This window comes from Macaca mulatta, chromosome 2, assembly GCF_049350105.2.
Source record: "Macaca mulatta isolate MMU2019108-1 chromosome 2, T2T-MMU8v2.0, whole genome shotgun sequence".
NCBI classification, from domain to species: domain Eukaryota; kingdom Metazoa; phylum Chordata; class Mammalia; order Primates; family Cercopithecidae; genus Macaca; species Macaca mulatta.
In genome coordinates, this window is record NC_133407.1 from 161684314 (window position 1) to 161707171 (window position 22858).

The window sequence follows — 22858 nt, forward strand, 5'->3', positions numbered from 1 at the left end:
ATACATAACCCTGCATCCGAGGCATCTGTTTAATGGATCTCAAAGAACTGATGCTTCCGAAAGAACCATTTTTTAGTGTTGATTGAGTTTCACTGGATAAACATTTCAGCCATATTTTTGATACACACATACATGCACACACGTGTAAAAACATCAAGTATAACCTTGTGTTTGATGCTTTTCATTGGCATAATGTTCTTTGGAAACTTTTTGAGACCCAATCAAATAACATTTTTTAAGGACACATGGAAATGGAGGAGTGATCACGGAATTTTTATAATAAGAAAAGCTGACTGGACTGAAGCAGAGGTTGTCTTTGGACAAATAATGGGAAATTAGTTTCTATAAGTAAAGCAAGGAGCAAGATAGCTTAATAGCACATGGAAAGTCAAATAAGGAATTCATATTTAATTTAACAGAAAATTGGGAGTTTGGAATTAATAGTTTGGGAGCAGAAAAATGATGTAATGACAGCTTAAAGAAAATAACCCTGTCAAGAGGTGACGGCTGGTATCAGGGTGGATCAAGAAAGCCAGTATTATAGGCTCATCGACTTGAGATGGTGAGCCTGAAGCAGTAAAGGGGTGGTGGGCATGACGAGTTGTATCTAGAATCGAAACTGTCTGAGTCAAAGCGCACCCTATTTCAAACTACTGATGAATTTGAAAACAATGTTTTTTTTTTCCTTTTTGCCAAAAAAGTAAGGATCATGCAAAGTTTCACAGTGCTTCTCCTAGTCTGTGCTCATCCACTCGAGGGCTCTGACTGCCAGGAATGAGGCTTACAGAACTCACTAAAAAGGAGCCATGCCCATCCTGGCCCCCTAAGGTAGCCTGATTCTTGTTTTCTCAGAAACAGCATCATGGTCAAAGAGAGGAAGCCAACGTTTCAGGGCCACAACTTGAGGGGCCTTCTCTCCCCATTCTGTGCACCAGTCCTACCCTGCTGCTTGGAATTCCCACATTACTCATTCCTTGGGCTAAGGCATTTTTTGAAAGCCCCTGTTAAAATGCAAATGCTAGCTGGAGGAGAGAGGGTTTTTTTTTGTTTGTTTGTTTTTAAGCCATTAGGCATTAGGTTCAGGTTAATTTATCTAAAAAGACATGGAACTTAGAAAGGAATCATATCCATCCATGAATAAAGGAGGACCAATAGGGAACGAGATGCTTCCCGGTGTTGAGGTCTCAGGGCCATGATGGGGAGGTGGAAAGTGCTGAACACACACTTTTCTTCCTCCAAACATATTCAAAATGGCGCCTATTCCCCAAACCTCAGCCCGAGTGTAAGCCAATGTACAGTTCTGAAACAGCACTGTATAGGAGATGAAAGGAGAGATAAGGGCCAGTAAAGGGCTGTGTGCCTAGCCTATGGCCCTACCCTTTCTCCCACCCCACAAATACTCTTACCTGCCATGAAAGGTGAATTGCCAGCACTAGAATGGACTGTGGAAAACCGCCCAGGGACCTCTCTGCCACCCTCTGCGCTTGCTTTTGCTCTAGTTTTATCTCTTTGAAGCTTCAATCCCCTGGCCTAGGGACCCCTAACCTCAACTCCCACCTCAATCTGATTTTTGAAACATGGTATTTCAACCTTGATTTTTCTGCTGAAGAATCTGGCTTGGCTCATCTCATCTTTCTCATGTTTTCTCCCCACCCGCCCTAGCCTTGACTCCATAAAATCCCATCCTCACCCCACCCAGGAAGAGGCATATGAAATTCAAGAATAATAGACTAACCAAAATATCAAATGCAAAGGCTTAGTAATTAATCAGCTGATATAGTCACATAGAACGATTTCCTCCCCTTTAAAGCACTATGTAGTCATGTTTAGTGTGATTAAATTAATGTGATTTCCCCACTAGGCTAGAAACCAAGAGTACAGCTTCACCTTATGTCTTTCATGCTACCTGTTAAGTCCCTAGTACTTGGAATATAGCAAGCATTTAATAAATATATTAGGAACACATAAATAGAGATTTATAAAAGCTTCCATTATACACAGGATAGCTCACATAAATAATATTAATGGTATCTGCAGCAGCAGATATAACACGAACTGCAAGTCTGAGCACATAAATAGACTCATTTTAGTCCAGGGCCTTAGTCCCAAAATTGAGGTTACATGTAAGACAAACAGTTCATCTCCTTCATTATTACAGTTTAAGAGGAGTAGGAAGTTCCCTTTGCCAAAAACTATTTTCACCTGACTCTCCAGAACCTTAAATTACTATTAATGGAGATGATATTTTAAGCCCGTTTGCAAATGCAAATGCAAATATGTTCACAGCATGTGAAACAGTACTTTCAATCACTTGCCTGGGCTCTTTTTTGGCCCAAGAATATTTCTTTTTAAATTAGTTCTTGGTCTCTGGTGCCAAGTGGGGCTAATATTGGGATGGGGCACTTGGATGGGAAGAAATATTGGGGAAGGGTCTTTGGACCAGAGAAGGGAAAGGTCAAACAGGAAAGCCAAGTAAGTCCGTTGCAGAGAGGCTGCAAGAGGAGGAAATCCCCCTTCTCTGGATTTCCCACTGGCACAGGGGACTCAGGCGGGGCCAGCTGACATCTTTGGACTGCTTCTTCTAGAGCAGAGGCTGCTCAGAGACCCCAGCACCCCAAGGCCAAGGACAGCTGCCAGTTATTTGGTAAGTGGCACCTTCTATTTCCTGCCTATTCTGTCTCTTGGCTCACAAAAAACAGATGAAGGGATCTGGCAGGAAGGGATACATTTTTTGTAATATCCCACCTCCAATGTAGTCAATCTGAGAAGCAAACCTGATGGTCAGAGGTTTTAAGCATGCTCTCTGCAACCCCTTTTACTCATTCCCTGGCCGGCCATTAGCTCATCAGCACCTCTGCCCAGATGCATCTTGCAGCTTTATCTCATGCCACTCCCTAGGCGTCTGAGCCTCCACAAACATACCTGTCACAAATGCCTGTCCACTGCAGCTCCAAAAAGAGACCAGATGCATAAGCACAGCAGCATTCCCAAGGAACACAGAAGCAAGGTAGTAAGAAAAAAACAAAAGGAGTCTTTGCGAGCTCCCCGTACCTCCTAAGGCTCCTTGCAGAGAGGAAAATAATGTCAGGACTGACGGCAGAACTCAAATACAAAAAGGGGAACTGACTAGAGAAACAACACCACAGCCAGGGACAGTGCTCTTGCTTGGTTCCAAATAACTTCTGTCGGCAGGTGGGCATTTCCACTGATGAGAATGACTACAAACGTACCCTCGGAGCATGAGTGTAAAGCCCTGGGAAACCCCCAAAGGCAGCCCCATCCACAAACATGACAAAGAGGCCTTCCCTGACAGATTCCCAGAGATCCCAGAGTACATACAGCCTTTGAAGCCCATAGGTGAAAATGCAGTTCAGTTCAACAAATGTGGGCAACCATGTGGCAGGCACTGAGTTCCACAGGCTTCAGAAGACAGTCTTCAGTGAGTGAGAGCAGAGAGGCCAGGTGCTTCACTTCTAGCCCTTCCCCCAAATCATTCATTAAGTACACCTCTCCACCCATCCTGTTAGAAGGCAATTGACGTACACAACCTTTATTTTCAGATGATCCTAATCTAACCCCAATTGTATGAATCTAGAATGTTTCTGTTACCTTGGTCCACTATTCCCGGTAGTGGGTGGTGCTCTTGAGTTTGGCTACAAGTCACAAGCAGAAGTGGGAAAGGTGTGTAAACGCCCAGCAGATTTCTCCAAACCTAGTGCTTCAGCGGGGACAGGTTTCACTCATATATGATCTTCCCCCAGGTGCATGCCTCCTTTTTCTGCCCTGATCAGGCACTGCAAAGTCCTCTGCTCAATGTGGGGGACATTTACGTGCCTCTGAGGTCTGTGGCACTTGAGCTTAAAAAGAGAGAAGCAGCCCCCTCTGGGCATGCCTCCCTGATCTCTTGGAGGCTAGCTGTGTCAAAGTCGCAAGCTGACAGCTTGTTGTTGACAGGGTTGTGGAGGCTCATCCACACAAAAGCGTGTGGTGCAAGGGAAGGGGTGTGGGTTTGGAACTGGTGGTCCGAGGTCCAGTCCTGGCTTGACCACTGGACCCCGGGCCAGTTATTGAGCATGTTTGAATATCAGTCTTCTCACTTATGAAATGTGATTCATAATCACTTTTTGCTGCATTGTTATGAAAAACAAAGGAGTCTTTGCCTGTAAATAACGTGGCACTGAGTATGCCAAGCAGTTATTTCATCTTCATTACTACTTTCCTATTTTCTTTTCAGACTTTCCCAATTCTTACTTTGACCTTTGCACAAAGATCTCCCTCCCTTCTGTCACTACAGAGGTCTGTAAACAGGTCTGTAAAACCCTTCACCTTTCATCCAGGGCTTCTCAAACCCACAGGGCTCCCCCAGAGTCCAGGGTCTTGACTCACAGGGTCATCACTTCCTCCCAGTCATTCTATGTTCAGACCTTGGAAACTTCATCCTTCATACAGATAGATCCCACCTGGGGTTTTCCTCTGGATTTTACAATCACAATTTTTTTGCTGTTGTTTGAAAGGGTTCATTTGATTTTCTCATTGTAACATATGACCAATTACCCACCTATCAGAGCATAGGGGAAGTAACTCATATTTCACTTAATTTTCATGTTTCCTTCTTTTCCTTGTACTCAGCAGTCCAAATATAAGACAGGCTAAATTGAAAGGCTAGCTGTCAAAATATTGGGAGTAGTATTTCCCAAACTTTCATCATTCTAGCTACTAGTAACACTTCATACTCATGTAAAATCTGTTTCATTATTTATATAGTATTTTTATAACATACTTTAAGTAAATCTATTTAGAAAAAAATCTTTGTGTTAATACTAAATCAGAAAGCAGTATCATTTTCCATAAACAGATCAGTAAAAATAAATATCACAGTGCGCTCTGGAGTCACAGGGACCTGTGTTCAAACCCTGCTCCACTACTTAATGCCTGTGTGTTCTTGGGGCAGTTATTTAACCTCTCTGAGCTTTGGCTTCCTCACAGAAGTAATACTAAATATCTCATAGGCATGTCATGAGGATTAAATAGAATGGCATATATATGGTGCCTAGCACAGATGCTGGCAATAGTAGGCTCTTAAAAAAAAGAGTTGTTTTACTGTTTTCCCTTCCACAGCACTTCTTTAATCTACTTATTTCAGTTCCTACTTAGAGTAGCCTCCTCCAATGCTATAACGTAGAAGGATATTAAAAAGAGTAAAGAGAGATGAATGGTGAGGCAGGCAGCCGAAATCAGGGGTGATATGGTGTCATGGAATTCTCTTATTCTCCAACTTAGCTAGAGTTACTAGGCTGTAAGGGACCTCAAAAGTCATCATTCCAGTCTCTCACTCAAGCAAGCAAGGACCCCTTCAGTGTCATGACAGATACATGTCTAGCCTGTGCTTTCTTACTTGTCAAGTTGGGAAATTCACTATTTGATAAGAGAGTTAACAGAAAAATATCTTGTTTATAAATAATCCCCAAACTACTGACACTCACTCCTCTGATCCTTAAGTACCATCTACTTGTCTCTGTCCTGTTTTCTAGAACTACGAGAACATATTATTTTATCCTTTTATATAAACCCTTCCAAATAACTGAAAGCTGATTTTGTAAATTTCCTTAGTAGTCTCTCCTCTCGGCTGAATACTACAGTCCTCAACTGCCCCTCATGCCGATGGTCTCTAGGACCCTCATCCATTGGCAGCTCTGCCGCCAGCACCCTTCTCCCTGAGTCAGTCAACCTACCTCCTCGCAGAGAAGGCTCTCAGGGCAGAACAGGCAGTGAACAAGATCACTTTTGTTAATGAGTCTGAGATTGAATTAGCCTTTCAACAGTTGCAGGGGGTTGCTGACCATGGCTTTTTTTTCACATGTCAAATCAGATCACAACCCCCTTGCCCCATCTTGTTTGTGTGACAGGCCAGCAGTCAGTCAATCAAAATTCCTCTAACTCCCACATATGTCATCAGAGCCGAGGGTGGAGCGGGGCCAACTGTGATAGTGGTCAACAGCGTTGTCCTTGGCTGACAGGAGGCCGAGCCCAATGGAGAAGATCAGTTCCTTGTGTTTGGTGAGGAGGAAGTTGCTGAGGTTACTTCAGAAAGCTGCTTTCTGTGTGGGCCTACTTCCTCCACTGCCTCATTCTCTGATGTTCTCAGAACTGAAGAGGCCAAGGCTGCAAGGATAAGCAACCAGAGGGGGAGAGGCTACACACAGCAGCTGGTATGTGTGGGTGTGAAAGTTGCCCTCACCAAACTTCACCAGAGATCTACTCCATGTGACAAAGCCAGAAACCCATGGGAGTCTAGAAACATCTGAACATTTAGCTGAGTTTTCCAAGTTCAGTCATCTGTTTGTTGTTATATGGAAGTGGCCTCCTGTGGCCAGTGGTCAGGTGTAAAAGCACTCTAGGAGGTGGCGCTGATGGGAGTTCTAATATAGAATAGTTTTCACAAATAATTAGAGCAGCATTATTTATTGAAATGTTAATTACTGTTTATTTTCTAAGCTTTCTTGATGCAGAGGTTTGTGCAAGGGGGAAAGCAGAAGAGATACAAGATCAAAGGTTCATCGAGACTTTTGTGAAAGCCCATGGAAGAGATGATGCAGGTGGCTTAGAGGTGAAAGGAGAGGGAGAGAATGCTTTTGAAATGCAAGAAGGGAGGGCAGGGGATGGTTGTATGGGTCCCGTGAGCAGTAGAAACCCAACTAACCCTCTGTCCGTGCTCCCGAGGGGTAGCAACCTCAGGTGTGATGGCTCATACCTAGAAAGGCAGTGTGCTTTGCTCATGGGGCCCAGCCTCAGTAGATATTCTCATTTCCCACTGTGGCATGGGGGCAGGGAGCTGCCGGACTTCACAGGCCACTATGGGCTCAGATAGTAAGGGTGCCAATGGCAACCAGGACGGACTAGGGACTTGAGGTCCTTCCATCATTTTCCAGGTACCAGGTGAACTTCTTGAATTCTGACTGGGCTGCAGGAAAGGAAGGTGACGCCTGCATGACCCAGTTACGGTCTCTTGTTTAACCAGCAGAATGGAGGCTCACAGATGGGATTAAGTTGAGCTAAAGGAAATTTTCAAAGTGATGATTTTTTATGTACTTGGATTCATGGATGGAAATTCATATCCTATACATAATATAATCTATGTGAGAAGGACAGGATTTCACTGTAAACACAGTTCCTGAATTATTCTTAATTTAGAAGTGATGCAGCTCAGGACTGGGTTGTCTTCTTATTCTCAGCCTGCTGCACAATTGCTAATAAAGTAGGATTGTCAGCCACAGCCCCCAGGACTTGACACTCCCCTTTAATTAAACTCTGCTGGGTCCCTAGTTCCCTGACATTACCTGAGAGTGAACATAAGACATTTGCAGTGAATTTTTATTTTTACTGCTACTGTAAATTGTATTTTTAAAACCCTTCCTCCTTAAAGCAGAAACACATATCAACCATTATATGAATAAAAAGACATGCCACAGATTGGGAAAAAATATTTGCAAAAGATATATCTGATAAAGGACTGGTATCGAAAATGCACAAAGAACTCTTATAACTCAAAGATAAAAGAACAAACAGCCCAACTTAATAAGGAGCAAAAGATCTGAACATATACCTCACCAAAGAAGGTGCACGGACAGCAAATACGCATATGGAAAGATGGTCAGCATCATATGTCATTACAGAATTGCAAATTAAAACAGTAAGATACCACTACACATCTACTAGAATGGCTAAAATCCAAAAATCTGACAATACCAAATGCTGCCGAGGATGTGGAGCAACAGGAAGCCTCATTCATTGCTGGTAAGAATGCAAAATGGTAAAACCGCTTTGGGAGATAGTTTAGCAGTTTCTTAAAAAACTAAATATACTCTTACCATATGATCCAGCAATCACACTTCTAGGTATATTTATTCAATTGAATTGAAGACTTATGTCCACACAAAAACCTACACATGAATACACACGAGGTACTTGCCACCAAATGATTTTCAACATTATACAACTTCAGTTATGTATGATATCCTCATGATTAAACACCATCTTAAGAGCATGAGGTAGAATCTAACTAGTCGTGTAGGTCACAACTAAGAAAAATATATGAATATGTATAGTCACTTTTATTCAAAAACTGGAAGCAACTAAGATGCCCCTCAGTTGGTAAAGCTGTGGTATATCCAGACAACGAAATATTTTGTGGTAATAAATGGAAATGAGCCATCAAGATGTGAAAAGACGTGGAGAAAACTTAAATGCACATTGCTTAATGAAGATGCCAGTCTGAAAAGGGTACATACTGTATGATTCCAAAGATAGAACATTCTGGAAAAGGCAAAACTGTGGAGACAGTAAAAAGATCAGTGGTTGCCAGGAGTTGGGGAGAGGTGGGAAGGGTGAACAGGCAGAGCACAGGGGATTCTTAGGGCAGTGAAGCTATTCTGTATGATACTATAATGGTGGATGCATTACATTATATGTTTGTCAAAATCCATAGACCTGTACAACCCAAAGAGAGAACCTTAATGTAAATTATGGGCTTTAAATAATAATAACAACGAAGCAGCAACAATGGCTTAATTGTAAGAAATACATCACACTAGTACAAGATGGTAAAAATAGGGGAAATTTTGTGCCACAAAGGGAGTAGATGGGAATTCTTGTACTATCTGCTCAATTTTTTGAAAATCTAAAACTGTTCTAAAAATAAGTAAAGTCTCTTAATTAAACACACACACACACACACACACACACACACACACTAACCACATACATGGATTTCTGGTAAAGTAACTAAATTAATAATGTGACATTTTAGAGGGCTGCTAGACTAGTGGGAAAGAAAATTAGCATCAATTTCACAGTCCACATTGTTCACTTCCCCATGTTGCACCCTTGGAATCAAATGCTAGACATAGAACGTTGTTGCGAAAAGTCTCCTTTTGTATTTCTGCCTTCTATTTTGACACTTTCTGCATTTTTCTGGTGCAGAACCCTAGACTTTTATGTCAATTCCTTAGGTAAATTAAAGAAAAGGCCCCAGTTTTCTAAGGGCCAGATCAATTTTTAAAAATAGCTTTCAGTTCCATGTTTCTGAAGGAACATTCTTAGAAATGTAATGAGTTTCTTGTTTCTTTGAGGGGCGACACAATTGTAACTTGTACTTTAAAAGTAAATTTTACATAGTTAAGCATTAGAAGTTGAGTATTTTTCTTTGTGTGAGCCAAAAGTTTGCAGTCTTAGCATTTATATCATACCAGTAAGTGACCGAGGTAGGGTGGGACGGACTCTCACTCTCCTAACCTCTGTCACGTCCTCCACTCCCATCCTAGGCTGGCTTTTTCTGCCTCCCTAGCTGCCCTGGGGAATTTTCTTTTATTTACTTTCTCATGATGCAAATTCACACCTACCATTCATGCATGCTAAGGAAGAGGCAATGTATATTGTTTTCTTGCATTTAATCAATTTCTGAACCCAGAAACTAGGACCCAGGGACACATTTTTGTCTAGATGTCTTCAAGCGAGAAGTCAGAAAAGCAAGGGACACTAAGAGGTATTTTCAGGATTCCACAAGTGAATGCAAAAGACTGTCTGTCTTTACTATCTCTCAAAATCACATGGTGGCTTCAGCAGCAAAATACACTTATTTGAATTGAAGACTGAATTTGCTTATATTAAAAGGTAGGTTCAGGAGAAAGTTGTCAAAAGGGTAAGCATTAGGGTGTATGCATTTTAGAAAAAGTACCATTGAATTGGGGATAAGTATAGCCTTCAGATGTGCAGTTGCTTTAGCAGAACGGGCAGTGTGGAAGATGAGAAAGATGGGCGCCTGGGTAGAGCCCAGGCTAGTGACAACCGCAGCACATGGGGAACCAGCAACCCCGTACCCAGGGTCTAAGTGAGGTCTCTGGTCTGATGGAGACAAGGCAGAGTGGAGTCGAGGTGTGCTGGGGCATGCCCAGAATCAGGAGCTTCTCAGAAGTGTGTGGAGGAGGGTCCATCCCTAGGGGCAGGCCACAGGGGCTGGGGGGACCTGGACCGCAGGACACGGAAGCAAGGCTAAGCCAGAGAAGGACTGTAGTGTGGGAAACTGATGGGCTCACAACTCACCCCGTGGACACGGACACTAAAGACCAGGATCTAGCGGCAAGGCAACATCCAGAGCACCTCTCCTTCATCACCTGTCTGTCGTGTATCTCAACACCTCATGGAAGGGGTTGGCTAAGGTTTCAGAGGTGGTGCCAGGGCTGCATAGGAACTGGCAATCACTATTGACTCTAGTAATACACAAATATGCACATTTTTGATGCTTTACCTTTGTTCCTATCCATCTTCGAATCTCAGTAATATTTCCCATTTTCCAATAACACCTTAAAATTCACAGATGTAATTGCACCATTTGGAATTTCTAGTTTTTTAAAATTTCCTTCATTCAATCAACAAATTCTTAACTAGCTCTGACTGAATGAAGGCCTTGGACTGGTCTTGAGATCCAGGGTGAGCTAAGAAGTGTGGTCCCTGCCCTCCTAGAGACCATAGTTGAATTTAGGAGACCTACACTGACCTAATAAAGTTGAGGTACTTGCCACCAAATGATTTTCAACATTACATAACTTCAGTTATGTATGATATCCTTATGATTAAACACCATCTAAAGAGCATGAGGTAGATTCTAACTAGCTGTGTAGGTCACAGCTAAAAAAAATTTCCCCCGGTCTCTTGTCTCAGGAATAGGTTTATCGATATATCTGTTCTCCTTCTGTTCATATTTTAAATGGTTAGGGTGCCTGCATAAACATTTGTCATGGATAACACTGTAGAGAGAACTTCCTGGGGGAAGGACAGTCTAAGTGATTTAACTTCCTTTCCAATTTAATAATTCTGTATTCTAGCTATTCAGTAGGATTTACAATCTAATCTTACAATATCAGGACTTCTTCTGATAGGTTATAAAAAGATGGTCTATTATTTAACAAATAACATAACTATGTAAAATATTTCTCATACCAATGAAATATATACAGCAGCACATTTAAAAATTAAATATCAATAAACTACCAACACCTGTGATGTTACCTTTCAGAACTCAAAGTAGATACCTGATTCCCAAACTTGTTACCTTTTCAATCTTTACCTGAGAATATTAAACCAATATTCAAAAGACTGTGACTCTGAATTTAAGTGGCCTATTTGTCTAAGGGTGTGCATTTACATATTCTGAGAAACTGTCATTTCTTTACAAAGCATATGACATTTGCCATTTTCTTTATAACCTCAGTTAGAAGAAATAAAATGAGGTAATATTCTAAATGTAAAAGTTGCTTGAAGGTTAAGTTCATATTTTTTTTTCTATGCATGCAGGGGGAAGGGATATAATACATAACAAAACTAACACATTTTAACAAATGGCAGCATATTTAAAATTTAAGGAAGCATGAAGATCCGTGAAAGCACCTTATGTAAAATATTTATTTGAGTATAAATTAAATGTACACTACAAAGTAAAATGAAATAGATTGGGGTATATAGCACACAGGCAATATGACTAAACTTGTTAAAAAAAAACCAGTGGTTTTCTAAATCAGTGATTTTTTTTTTTTTTTTTAAGTTTCCATTTCACAACAGAGGTGGGGACAGGGCACTGCACATTCAAAGACTTACTTCCCTGTGGCATCTTTGTGACCAAGGCACGTAAGACTTCTCTGAACACTTAAAATGTGCATTTGTCAACCTGGGCTTGTAGTTTTCAAGTCGGTGATGCAGAATCATAGAGTTGCAATGTTTGCAGCTCCCTACTACTTCCACCACATGCTTTATCTGGAAGACTTGAAGGGTCTGCCGCCACACAGAGGCATTACTGCCTGAAAGAAATTTTCTGGTAAAAGGTGTCACTCTTTCTACTCTTTAGCAATGTGAGTAAGGGATGGCCTCTTTTGAAAAGTGTCTCAATTTCAGCTTTACTCAAATCTTATTTAAGATTGCAAACAATCTTAACTTGCACTAGCTGGCTATAGTTTTAATGTGAGGAGTTGGAATTTTTAAGAAGGACAGTATTTGTAAACCAATTTGGTCTTTGCATTTGGCAGATTGCAGACAAAATATTGAATTTGAGTTGCATTTTCACTGTGGATGGCCTATTTGCATACAAACAAAAGAGATTATTTTTAAAAGAGATTTTCTGTGTTTTTGTTTTGGTCTCTTGGGATGACTGTGGTAAGGAAGAAGGGAAGAGGCCATTTTCATACCTTGGAGTTTACATATTGTGTTTATGTCACCCTGTATTCTTTCTTCCTCACCATCCACTTTCAATTCATTGGTGGCCAGTTTTAGAGTCTTCGTCACCTCTAGTCTGGACGATTGATTGCAACAGTGACTCCCTTCATTATCTTTCATGGAGAACAATTTGATTATGAAACTTCCTTCCTTTAAAGACCCACGCCTTACTCCTCACGAGTTAGTGGTCACGCTTCTTAGCCAGACACACGAGGCCTTTCAAAGTGTGAATTCAATTTTTCTCTTCTGATTTTATTACCCAACGCATACAACTGCCTCCACAACCCATACAACACTTACACTTGAACCATTCACTATTCCGTGACCATCTTCCCCACCATCCCCCATCCCTAGAACCTTTGAAAACATTTTGCCTTCTTTACCTTTGTGGAAGCTGTTTCTTCTGCCTGGAATGTCTTCCCTGCTTTCTCTACTGCAATACTCCACTCTTCCTTTCAGATCCAGATCACTCCACAGTTGGAGCCTGAACCCTTCCCTGTTTTTTTCACCATATCTTTATCTTCCTTAGTCCCTCTTCACACTATTTATTTTTCCATTATAACAGTTTCCTCATCCTGTTAAAAAGTCACTGCTCATTCAGCTGGCCTGCTCTGAGTTCCATAAGTTTGGGGAACGTGTTTCATTTCCCTTTACTCCTGGTACTTAGCATAGTAACAGGCCCAGAGTGGAGGCTCAGTTAAGTATCTATTTATTAAAGTCAATATCTATTAACTGATTACTATGAGCTAGGCACTCTGCTAGAACTCTAAGGCACTCTAAGTATTTTAAATGCATTACTTCATTTAATCTTCACAATAAATATTAAAAAAAAATTTATAGGTGAGGAAGCTGCCTTTCAGAGGGTTTTGTTCAGCTGCCAAGGATCACACAGCTAGTGTGACCCTCAAGCTTTTAGCAGAATATAGAATTGAATGTGTTTTCATTTCTAGCTGATAATGCTATGTGACTACTGTTAGAATGTTGGATTGATGTCAGTGTCTGTTTTTTGGACAGAATACTGAGCAGCTGGGTACCTTTTGAGTAAGTTCTTAGCCTTGTCCCTGGTCATCACAGTGGTCACTTGTTTCTTCCTACTCTGAGCTATGTACTTGATATTTCTTCATTCACCCTCTTATTCCTTACCCTCTGAACGTGGAAACCATTCAGCCTTCTAAGTGACAAAGAAACTGAGGCTCAAGGAAGGCAATAACCTGTCCAAAGTTACTTTAATCATAGGAAATATTTTTCCTAAGGCCCCCAGAACTGAATGGTTCTTGACTGGGACCCTCAGCCAATGCCTGAAGAGTGTGTAAAGGGATTACTCTGCCTGATTGTTTGAAAATAAAATTAGAAACATTTAAGGGGCTGTGTTTTGGCTTGTTTTTCTTTTTTTCTAACTTTTCCCCTGCAACCGTGAACACTTAACAAGCCAGAGAGATCTCCTGGAAACAGAATCTTGGGTTAGCCATAGAATGGACACATTAACTTTTCTACTGCCTGTCATCTAAACTCTGTTTCCTTCAAATTTACATGTCTGTATTGAGCCCCAGTCAAGTTTCCCCCTCTCCCCCAATTCAGTTTCTTCCAACACTCAGAGATCTTGGAGAGCAGAATGTAAATGGCCTTTTCCTTAGAATCTTGTCTCCTCAAAGGAGTGGAATGGCTCGGTCCAGACTTGCTGCAAATAACCTTCATTTCTGGACTCCCAGTTCTCACCTCCCTTGATCCATAGGTTGTTCCTTCTTCCTTGTTGGGGCCTCACTTTCCAGACCACAGCTCTTAGACTCAAGCATCTGCAGCATCCAAGCAGCTGATATAAATGAGGCAAGCAGGTTGCATAGGAAGAGGATAGTTTATACCCCATTGGAAGTTGGGCAGCCTCTGCCAGATTCACCAGTTGTTACCATGCGTATAGTCACTCTAAGTTAGTAGGAGGTTGTTCAATTAGAAGGACTTTACGTTTTGAGGTGAAAGCCTCTCAGGTTATGTAAATTATTAATATTACTGCTGTTAAGGAAATTAAGAAGCCTATGGATGATAAAATGTTTCATGCAGTATATGCATCTGGGATTATTAGCACACTGTTACTAGATATTCTAATTCTCCGGAAGAGCTGGAAATCTAAACTTATGTGAATTCTCCAGATTTTTGAAATATTCGCAATTAATTATGATTAAGGTTTTTGGCTTTTTTTGTTGTTTTGATGACTCTCTGTCTAAGGACCATTTTTAGTCCACAAGCTTTTACTTTTCAATCTCTGGCTTTTACCTTTATCATATGGTTGCCAGAACTTGTTTTGGACATGGCTCAACACAGCTCTCTCCAAGCTCAAATCTTTCCATCCACAAATGTTTCTTGTTGCTAGAAGTAATGTCTTCCTTCCCTGATCTGCCATAATAATATATAGCATGGTTGTTCATAGCTTGGCTCTGGGATCAGATTGGCATTTGGAATCCTGGTTCTGTTGTCAGCTGTGTAACTAAGCAAGACTCAGTTTTCACTTGTGGAAAATCCGGGATGATAGTACTTACCTCCTGCGGTTATGATGATTAAACGAGATCATATATGATACAATAGAGTATGCCATAATTCCTGTTAGAGGCTAAGACATTTTACCTATGGTAATATCTCTTCCCATAGAAGCTTCTAAACAGGATTTCCATCTGATTCATCTTCATCTTTCTAACATTAAATAAAACTTTATTGAATAAATTAATAGTCAAATAGTTCCAGCCCCCTACTTTCTAGCTCTGACTCACTGCAGCCTGGGCCCCAATATAATATTCCTAAAATAGTCAATTTACAATTTTCTCACTCTCTCCTGAACCTCTGATGCACTAACAGAGGTCAGAGGTAAAATTGGTGGTTTATACCAAACCAGCCCCTCCAGACATTGAGCCATTATATAAATATTAGGATTTCACTGGTAAGTTTGCCTTTCTGGCTCCTCTTGAAATATAAGACTTGGCTGTTCTGAACCACATCCTTATACACAGGACGACAGAGTGGTGACCAGAAGTACTCCTCGAAATGGGACTCGCCTGTGGGCGTACACAGCTTCTGCCATTCATACGTCATGGAGCTGTACATAAACCACAGGCCTGCATCACTCACTTCCGTCATCTGAGGATCTATGTTGGCCACTCGTGGCATAGGGGCTGTACCTCACTACTAGATTACTTTTCAACTTGATTTCATCCTGCTCAGCAGAGCAATGTAGTTGTACTGAAGATTTGGCAATTTTAGTCAAAGAAATAATCCTATTTCCATAATCCCACCAACCAGGAGGTAACTACTATGACTATTTTGACATATTTGTTTGCTATCGTTTTTTTTTTTTTTTTGCCTCTTGGGGCACCCCCTTGCTCCAGCATCATCCCCACCTTACGAGCAGCTACCCTTTATTGTCCTGCTTTGTCAACCCTGTGTCACAGTTGTCTTGTCTGGATGGTGGAGAGGCATAGTTTATGCACTGCCTCAAAGACTGCCTGTGAACGACACTTTCCCTTCCCCTTTCCCTCTTGTTTGACTGATTCATCTGTCCTTGGCTGGTTTTGCATAAGCTGACTTTTCGGAGTTGTTGGGCAGCTCCTGATGCAAGATTAATGAACATTACTTTGTATGTTTGTTTGTAAACCAATGTTTATGCCAAGACTTGTGCAAATATATTCTCAATTAAAACACCGGCTTCTCAATTCCTGATATGGAGCTTTCTTTCTAAAATTCTTCCTAGGCCAGGCGTGGTGGGTCATGCCTATAATCCAGCACCTTAGAAGGCTGAGGTGAGCAGATCACTTGAGGTCAGGAATTTGAGACCAACCTGGCCAACATGATGAAACTGTGTCTCTACTAAAAATACAAGAAAATTAGCTGGGTGTGGTGGCATGTGCCTGTAATCCTAGCTACTGGGGAGGCTGAACCCCAGAGGTGAAGGTTGCAGTGAACTGAGATTGCACTACTGCACTCCAGCCTAGGTGACAAAGTGAGTGAGACTCCGTCTTTAAAACAAAAAAAATTCTTTCTACGTGCTTACTTACTTAGAAGTCCAGAAAGCGAAAAAGCAGGTTTTCATAGACAATGTCATGAAAGCACTTACATGATTACTATTATAGAATAGAATTTTATTTTAATGTTTTTGGCATCCCTACCTTACATAAAATTTATTTTAGGTGGCTTTGTTGCTTGACTTTCACCTGATTGAACTGCATTTGGCATGCCCTTCTCTTATCTATAGTTAGGAGATCTACTATAGCAACTTCTAGGTTATAGGTAAGAGTCCATCTGCTGGAAATCAATCAGAAAGGCAGAGCTAGAGAACTCTGACAATTAAAAATATAGGAAATAATAGATTTTAAAGCAAAGAATGCGAGTCCTAAAATATTTTTTTTCCATAGGACTTCCTGTCCATTATAAATTATTATATTCCTCATGGCATTGGCAAGTGCTAGTAGCCTCATCTTACAGAGGACACTGAAGTTCAGGAAGCTGATAGGTTTCCCAAAGTGATACCACTAATAAATAGAAGATGATTTATTAACTACTTATTATTTGACACCAACCAAACTAACTCAAAACCCTTGCATTTACCTAAGACATCATATGCCTACAGGCAAATAGGAAACAGCTACCTTCATGCTCCTATGAAACGTCACACAGTTATAAAAAACTCTTATAAAAAATCACCTTTGATATATTTACCACAAAACTGAAATTCTTGAGAACAGAAATCATGTTTACTCATCTTTGCTTTATTTTTAATGTTTAGCACAGTGCCTGGAACAAAGATGCTGAATGAACTGAAAAAAAATTTACTAAGAACATAGACAAATTGGAAGTGCCCAGGGTGTCTGCTTGCACAACCATTTTTAAGACTCTTGATATATGTTGACAGAAATTGCTTTCCAGAAATGTTCTACCCGTTCATATTCCCACAATCAGTAGTATATGAAGGTATACTCTTATTGCATACTTATTAGCATGATTACTCCCAACCATCCCAAAATCCACATAAATTGTTAATTTGTAAAAGGATAATATCTTGTGTTTGAATTGGCATTTCTTTAATATTTAGTGAAGATGAACATTTTTGTTTTTTTTTTACTTTTTAAACTTTTAATTTTTTAAATAATTATAGATTCAAAATAAATTGACAATATGTATAGGGAAGTCCTGTGTACCTTTCACCCAGCTTCCTTCCGTGGTAACATCTTGCACACACGGTTTGTGTTACTATTCACCCACTGAGGGACTTTTTTTCCCCAGTTTGTTACTATTATGAATAAAGCTGGTATAAATATTCATATACTGATTTTTTCAGGAGCATAGGCTTTTATTTTTCTGGGATCAAAACCCAAGAACGCATTGCTGGGTCATATATTAAATGCATGTTTGGTTTTATAAGAAACTGCCAAACTTTTTTCTAGAGTGACTTGACCATTGTACATTCCCAACAAGCAATGGATGCATGATCCAGTTTCTCTGCATCCTGCCAGCGTTTGGTGTTGTCACTATTTTTTATTATTTTAACCATTTTTATAGGTAGGTAGTGGTTTAATTTTTTCATAAAGGCAAATGACGTTGACTGTCTTATGTGGTTGTTCACCATCTGTATATTTTCTTTGGGGAAATGTCTTTTTATATCTTTTGCCCATTTTTCTAACTGGATTGTTTGTTTTGCTGTCTAATCTGATACAGGAAAATATCTCATTGGTGTTTGAATTGGCATTTCTTTAGTATTTAGTGAATGAACTTTGTCATGTTTATTTCTTTTTAAAACAATTACTGAATTATTAACTGCATTAATTGCTTTTGTCATTTCGTAATTGCGGGTTTCTATTTCTAAATAGACTAAAAAAAGGTATCAGTGATTTCATTTGTGTTCATCACAGTACCTTAAACTATCAGACTCTCGATAAAGATTTATTGTTTAGTAGGTTGAAAATAATTGTAAGATTGGGGTGATAATCTAGGTTGGCCTTTGGGTAGCTGAGTATTTTAGGTTTATCCAGTTTTACCAGTTTCTGGCTTGTATTGACTAGTTGGTTCACTTAACCAAATGTTCATTCCTTTTATTTTTACTTGATGTTTTAGTGCAAATCTGATTAATCTGATGCCTAATAATATAGAGCTGTGACATTAGGGTTGTTTGGCTTATCATATTCCTGCCACTAGAGAAAGATTAATTTTGACTCAAAGCTTTCTAAGAAAATGTTTCTCTATTCCAATCTCCAATGGGTTTTTTTTTTCCCAATCTGCTTATTGATGTAAATTATAAATGATCCCTGAAATTTCTCTTGGGCTTGTTTTCTTCTTTATATCACCAGATTCACCAGAGGCTTTACCTCTGCAAAGCCTCAAATTATAGCTTGCCTCTGAACTGACACTACAGAATAGAATCTGTATATGTACTGAAAATCCAACATGTAAAATGACTGCAAAAATTATTTTCTTCCAGAAATCCTTCCCAAACTAGTTTTGGGTGGGAAAAATAAAGTATCGAATTTTATTTCTGGTTAGCCTTTTTTTTTTTTTTTAATTTAAATTAAAATTTTTTTTTTTTTTTTTAGGAATGAGAGTCTCGCTATGTTGCTCAGACTGGTCTTGAACTGAACTCCTCGCCTCAAGCCATCCTCCCACCTCAGCCTCCTGAGTCACTGGGATTACAAGCATGAGCCATTGACCTCAGCTCTGTTTAACCTTTAAAATGGAGGAAGGAAGAACTCCGGGTCTAGCTGGCTTGGCTCCAGATTATTTCCACGGACAGCAGAGGTGAGTTTACTCCAGTGAGGAGGTCTCATTTTATCACCAGACTTTCTGCAGGAGACCGTCTGTGCTGCTTCCATCTTCAGAGCTCTCCAAAGTCTACTGCCTCCACTCAACTGGGAGCGTTCTGCAAAGGTCACTGAGGGCCTCTGGACTGACATTTTCAGTCATTCTCCTACTTCGCCTTTCTGCAGAATTTGACCTGTGACTACACTCTGCTTTGTGAAATGTTTCTACTCTTAATTTAAGTGATGCAATCCTGTTTTGGTTTCTTTCCCTCCTCCCTGATGCACTTATTCACAGCTTCTTTCTCTGGCTGTATGCACTCTCGCCAAGTGTATTGGTTTGCTGGGGCTGTGGTAACGAAGTACCACAGACTGCGGTGGCTTAAACAACAAAAATTTATTTTTTTTCTGGAAGCCAGGAGTCCAAACTTAAGGTATCCACAGGGTTGGTTCTTTCTGAGGGTTGTGAGGAAAGAATCTGCTGCAAGCCTTTCTCCCTGGCTTATATGTGGATGGCCGTCTTCTTGTGTCTTCACACTGCTTTCCCACTGTGTGGTTCCCCTTCTTACAATAAGCACAATTGTCTTGGATTAGGACCCACCCTAATGACCTCATTTAAATGTTATTATCTCTGTAAAGACCCTATCTCCAAATATGACCAAATCCTGAGGTCCTGGGAGTTAGGACTTCAACATATGAACTTTGAGGGAGCCACAGTTCAACGCTTAGCATGTAGTCACTACAGTTACCTTTTATGTCACATCTCACGTGCTCAACACTGAAGCTTGGTAAACATGCTCTTTCCATGGATGCATTCTCCTCTTTCTTGCATCCATCTCCCCACTTGATTTCTTTCTTTCTTTTTTTTTGACGGAGTCTCACTCTGTCACCCAGGCTGGAGTGCAGTGGTGCTATCTCAGCTCACTGCAACCTCTGCCTCCTGGGTTCAAGCTATTCTCGTGCCTCAGTCTCCCAAGTAGCTGGGATTACAGGCCCACTTGATTTCTATGACACCACTTTTCTCCTGGGCTGCTCTAGTCTCTCTAGCCTCTCCTCAGTATCTGTTGTAGATTCTTCTTCCTCATCTCCCTCCTTAAATGTCGAGGTTTTCCAGGTTCTGTCCTTGGCTTCCTGTCAATTCAGTCCTCCATCCTCTCTGCTACTGGATTGACCCACAATGAGAATTTCAGCTATCAACTGTACTTATGCAGAAGACTCTTCATGTGCCTTCCAGGCCATTCTTCTTTCTCGAACTTGCACCTGAATATCTACTTGTCTACTTGAACATCTCCATCCAGCTGCTCCACAGGCACCTCAAACTCAACACGTTAAAGAAGGAATTCACCATCTGTCCTTTCTCTCTGCCTGGCACAAACCCACTCTGCTTCCTATACCTTCCATTTTGTGAAGGATGCCACTATGTACCTAGATCTCTCCTCCCCTCCCAGTGTCTACATCTGTCAAAAACCAAATTCTGTCAATTCTGGTGCTTAAATATCTCTTAAATGCATGCTCTCCTCTCTGATTCCACCATAACTGCCCTGGTTTCATGCCCTCACCATTTCTCCTTGGCTTACTCCAATAGTCTCCTATATGATCACCTTGTCACTCCAAATCAGTTCTCATTCTTCTGCCAGGGGATTTTTTTTAAAGTAAATTTTATAATGTCTCTGTTTACGATTCTTCAAACTTAGGCTGTTCCTTTAGGATGATCATAGCTGGATGCCTGGACTCTGAGCTCCTTGTTCTGACCCCACCCAGTTTCATCCTCTATTATTACTCCCCATTAGGCATCTTCTCAAAGCTATACTTAAAATTCCCCCATGCATCTAAACCCCATTTGTCTATTTAATTACCCAGACCTTGAGACTTCAAACCACATTAACCTCCCATGAGTGTCTCTGAGTCATCTGCTCTCTCTTATAGTAGCTCTTTGCTCCAGGCTTCATTCCTCCTCCTAACTTGACTTTCAGTTTCCCTAACTTCACTTGGCTTTCTACCATTTGGCTTCCCACTGTGATCAGTCACTCCCTGGAGGCTGGCCTTGTCCTTGGGTACTGCTTGTTTCAGATCAGCTCCTGCATCCCAAAAGCACAACCTGGGGTTGTCCTGCCAGGCTCAGAGGATACTGAACATTTCTGCTAGAAAAAACCTTCCTCCATTCTGTTCCTAGTAAAGCCATTAAGTGGTTGTATAATCTTGGACAAATCACTTTTCCTCTGTTTCTTAATCCAAACAATAATAGTAATAAAAACTACTAACAATTCCTGAGTACTTAGCAGGACAAAGTTCTAAGCACTTTATATGGATTATCTCATTAAAATCTCATAACTACTTTATGACATATTACCATACCCCCATTTTACAGACAAGAAACTTGGAATTACAATGGTTAAGCAACTTGTCCAAAATCACATAGCTAGGAAGTTGGGGAACTGGTATTCAAACCCCAGCAGCCTGGCTTCAACGTGTGGCCACTTAGCCACTGCATTGTCTTCCCTCTCAATATGCAACTCACCCTAGAGAGTCATGCAATCACTTCTGTAAAATAAGGGAAGAGTGCTCCGGCCTGTTCTAAATATAAAATTCTATCAGAACATTGCTTTCAAGATCTAATGAGTTATGGGTAGAGTGGGTGTATTTTGAAGAGGATTCAAGAGATGACAAAAGATAAATGCAAAGGGCTAAAGCCCTAACTATGGAATCTCGCAACTTATAAATTATCACACACCACTAGATTGTTGCTTCTCTGAAAAAAAACAGCTATTTTTTTTTATCTTAAATATTTAGCTTTATTTTTCTGCTTGCAGATGGGATTCAAGTTCGAAATCACACAGAAGAAAATACAAACCACCTATATTTCTGATTAATATTGTTTGTATACATCACTGTTCGTTCTGCATTTTTCCCCTTTAACTAAATATATTATGAATTGTTCTACAATGGAATTTTAAATAATTACATGGTATTCCATTATGGATGTTCCATAAACAATCAATCACTTGTTTTTAAACATGTAAGTTGTTTCTAAGATTTTCCTTATTAGAAACAATAGCAAGAAAAATATCCATCACTAAAACTTTACGAACATGTATTATTATATCTTAGGATAAATTCCTAAAAGGTGAATTTCTTGGTTAAAGGGCATATACATTTTAAAAGCTTTGATATGTATCACTAGATTATTATCCAGAAAGATGATATCTCCGTTAGTGGGCAACTAGGGTATAAATAATCCTCCCTTCTTAGCAAGATGGAGGGTTCTTGCTTACTTGCTTTTTAAAATTTAATATTTATCTCTTTCATAGAGAAAAAAATGATACTTCACTGTTGTTTTAATTTGGGTTTACTTCACCTCTTATGAGAGTAAACATTGTTTAACGGCCATTTTTGGTTCATGACCAATCTTCAGGCACTCTGAAACAAAAGGAATCTTAACAAGTTCAATATAGACAGCAGCCTGTGGTTCTTTAGACCTCTGCAGACAGTGCTGGCATAATTAAGTAGTATCCCCTCTATGGTACCATAAAAATTATAAATTCTGACATTCTTTTTTTCTTCATACGAGTATAACATTTCAAAATTCCATTGGAGCAAAAGGAGTCTTTACTTGAAAATTAAATTTTAATCTTCTGAAATAAAAGCAACAAAGCTTTTTCTGAAACCAGTATGCACTGGGTAGATGAAAGTTACTTCGAGTTTCAAAGAACAGTAATTATAAGTACCTAGTGACAGCTGGGCGCGGTGGCTCACGCCTGTAATCCCAGCACTTTGAGAGGCTGAGGCGGGCAGATCACGAGGTCAAGAGATCGAGACCATCCTGGCCAACA

At 40.3% G+C, this 22858-nt stretch overlaps 1 long non-coding RNA gene across 1 annotated transcript in view; it reads left to right on the plus strand.

Annotated features, from left to right (window-relative positions):
• Window positions 1-2328: 2328 nt before the first annotated feature.
• Window positions 2329-22858, plus strand: part of LOC144339401 (uncharacterized) — a 42161-nt gene continuing 21631 nt past the window's right edge. The window contains exons 1-2 of the long non-coding RNA XR_013414387.1: window positions 2329-2644; window positions 18828-19029. This is a non-coding gene — a long non-coding RNA (uncharacterized LOC144339401). The remainder of the gene's footprint in view (window positions 2645-18827; window positions 19030-22858) is intronic.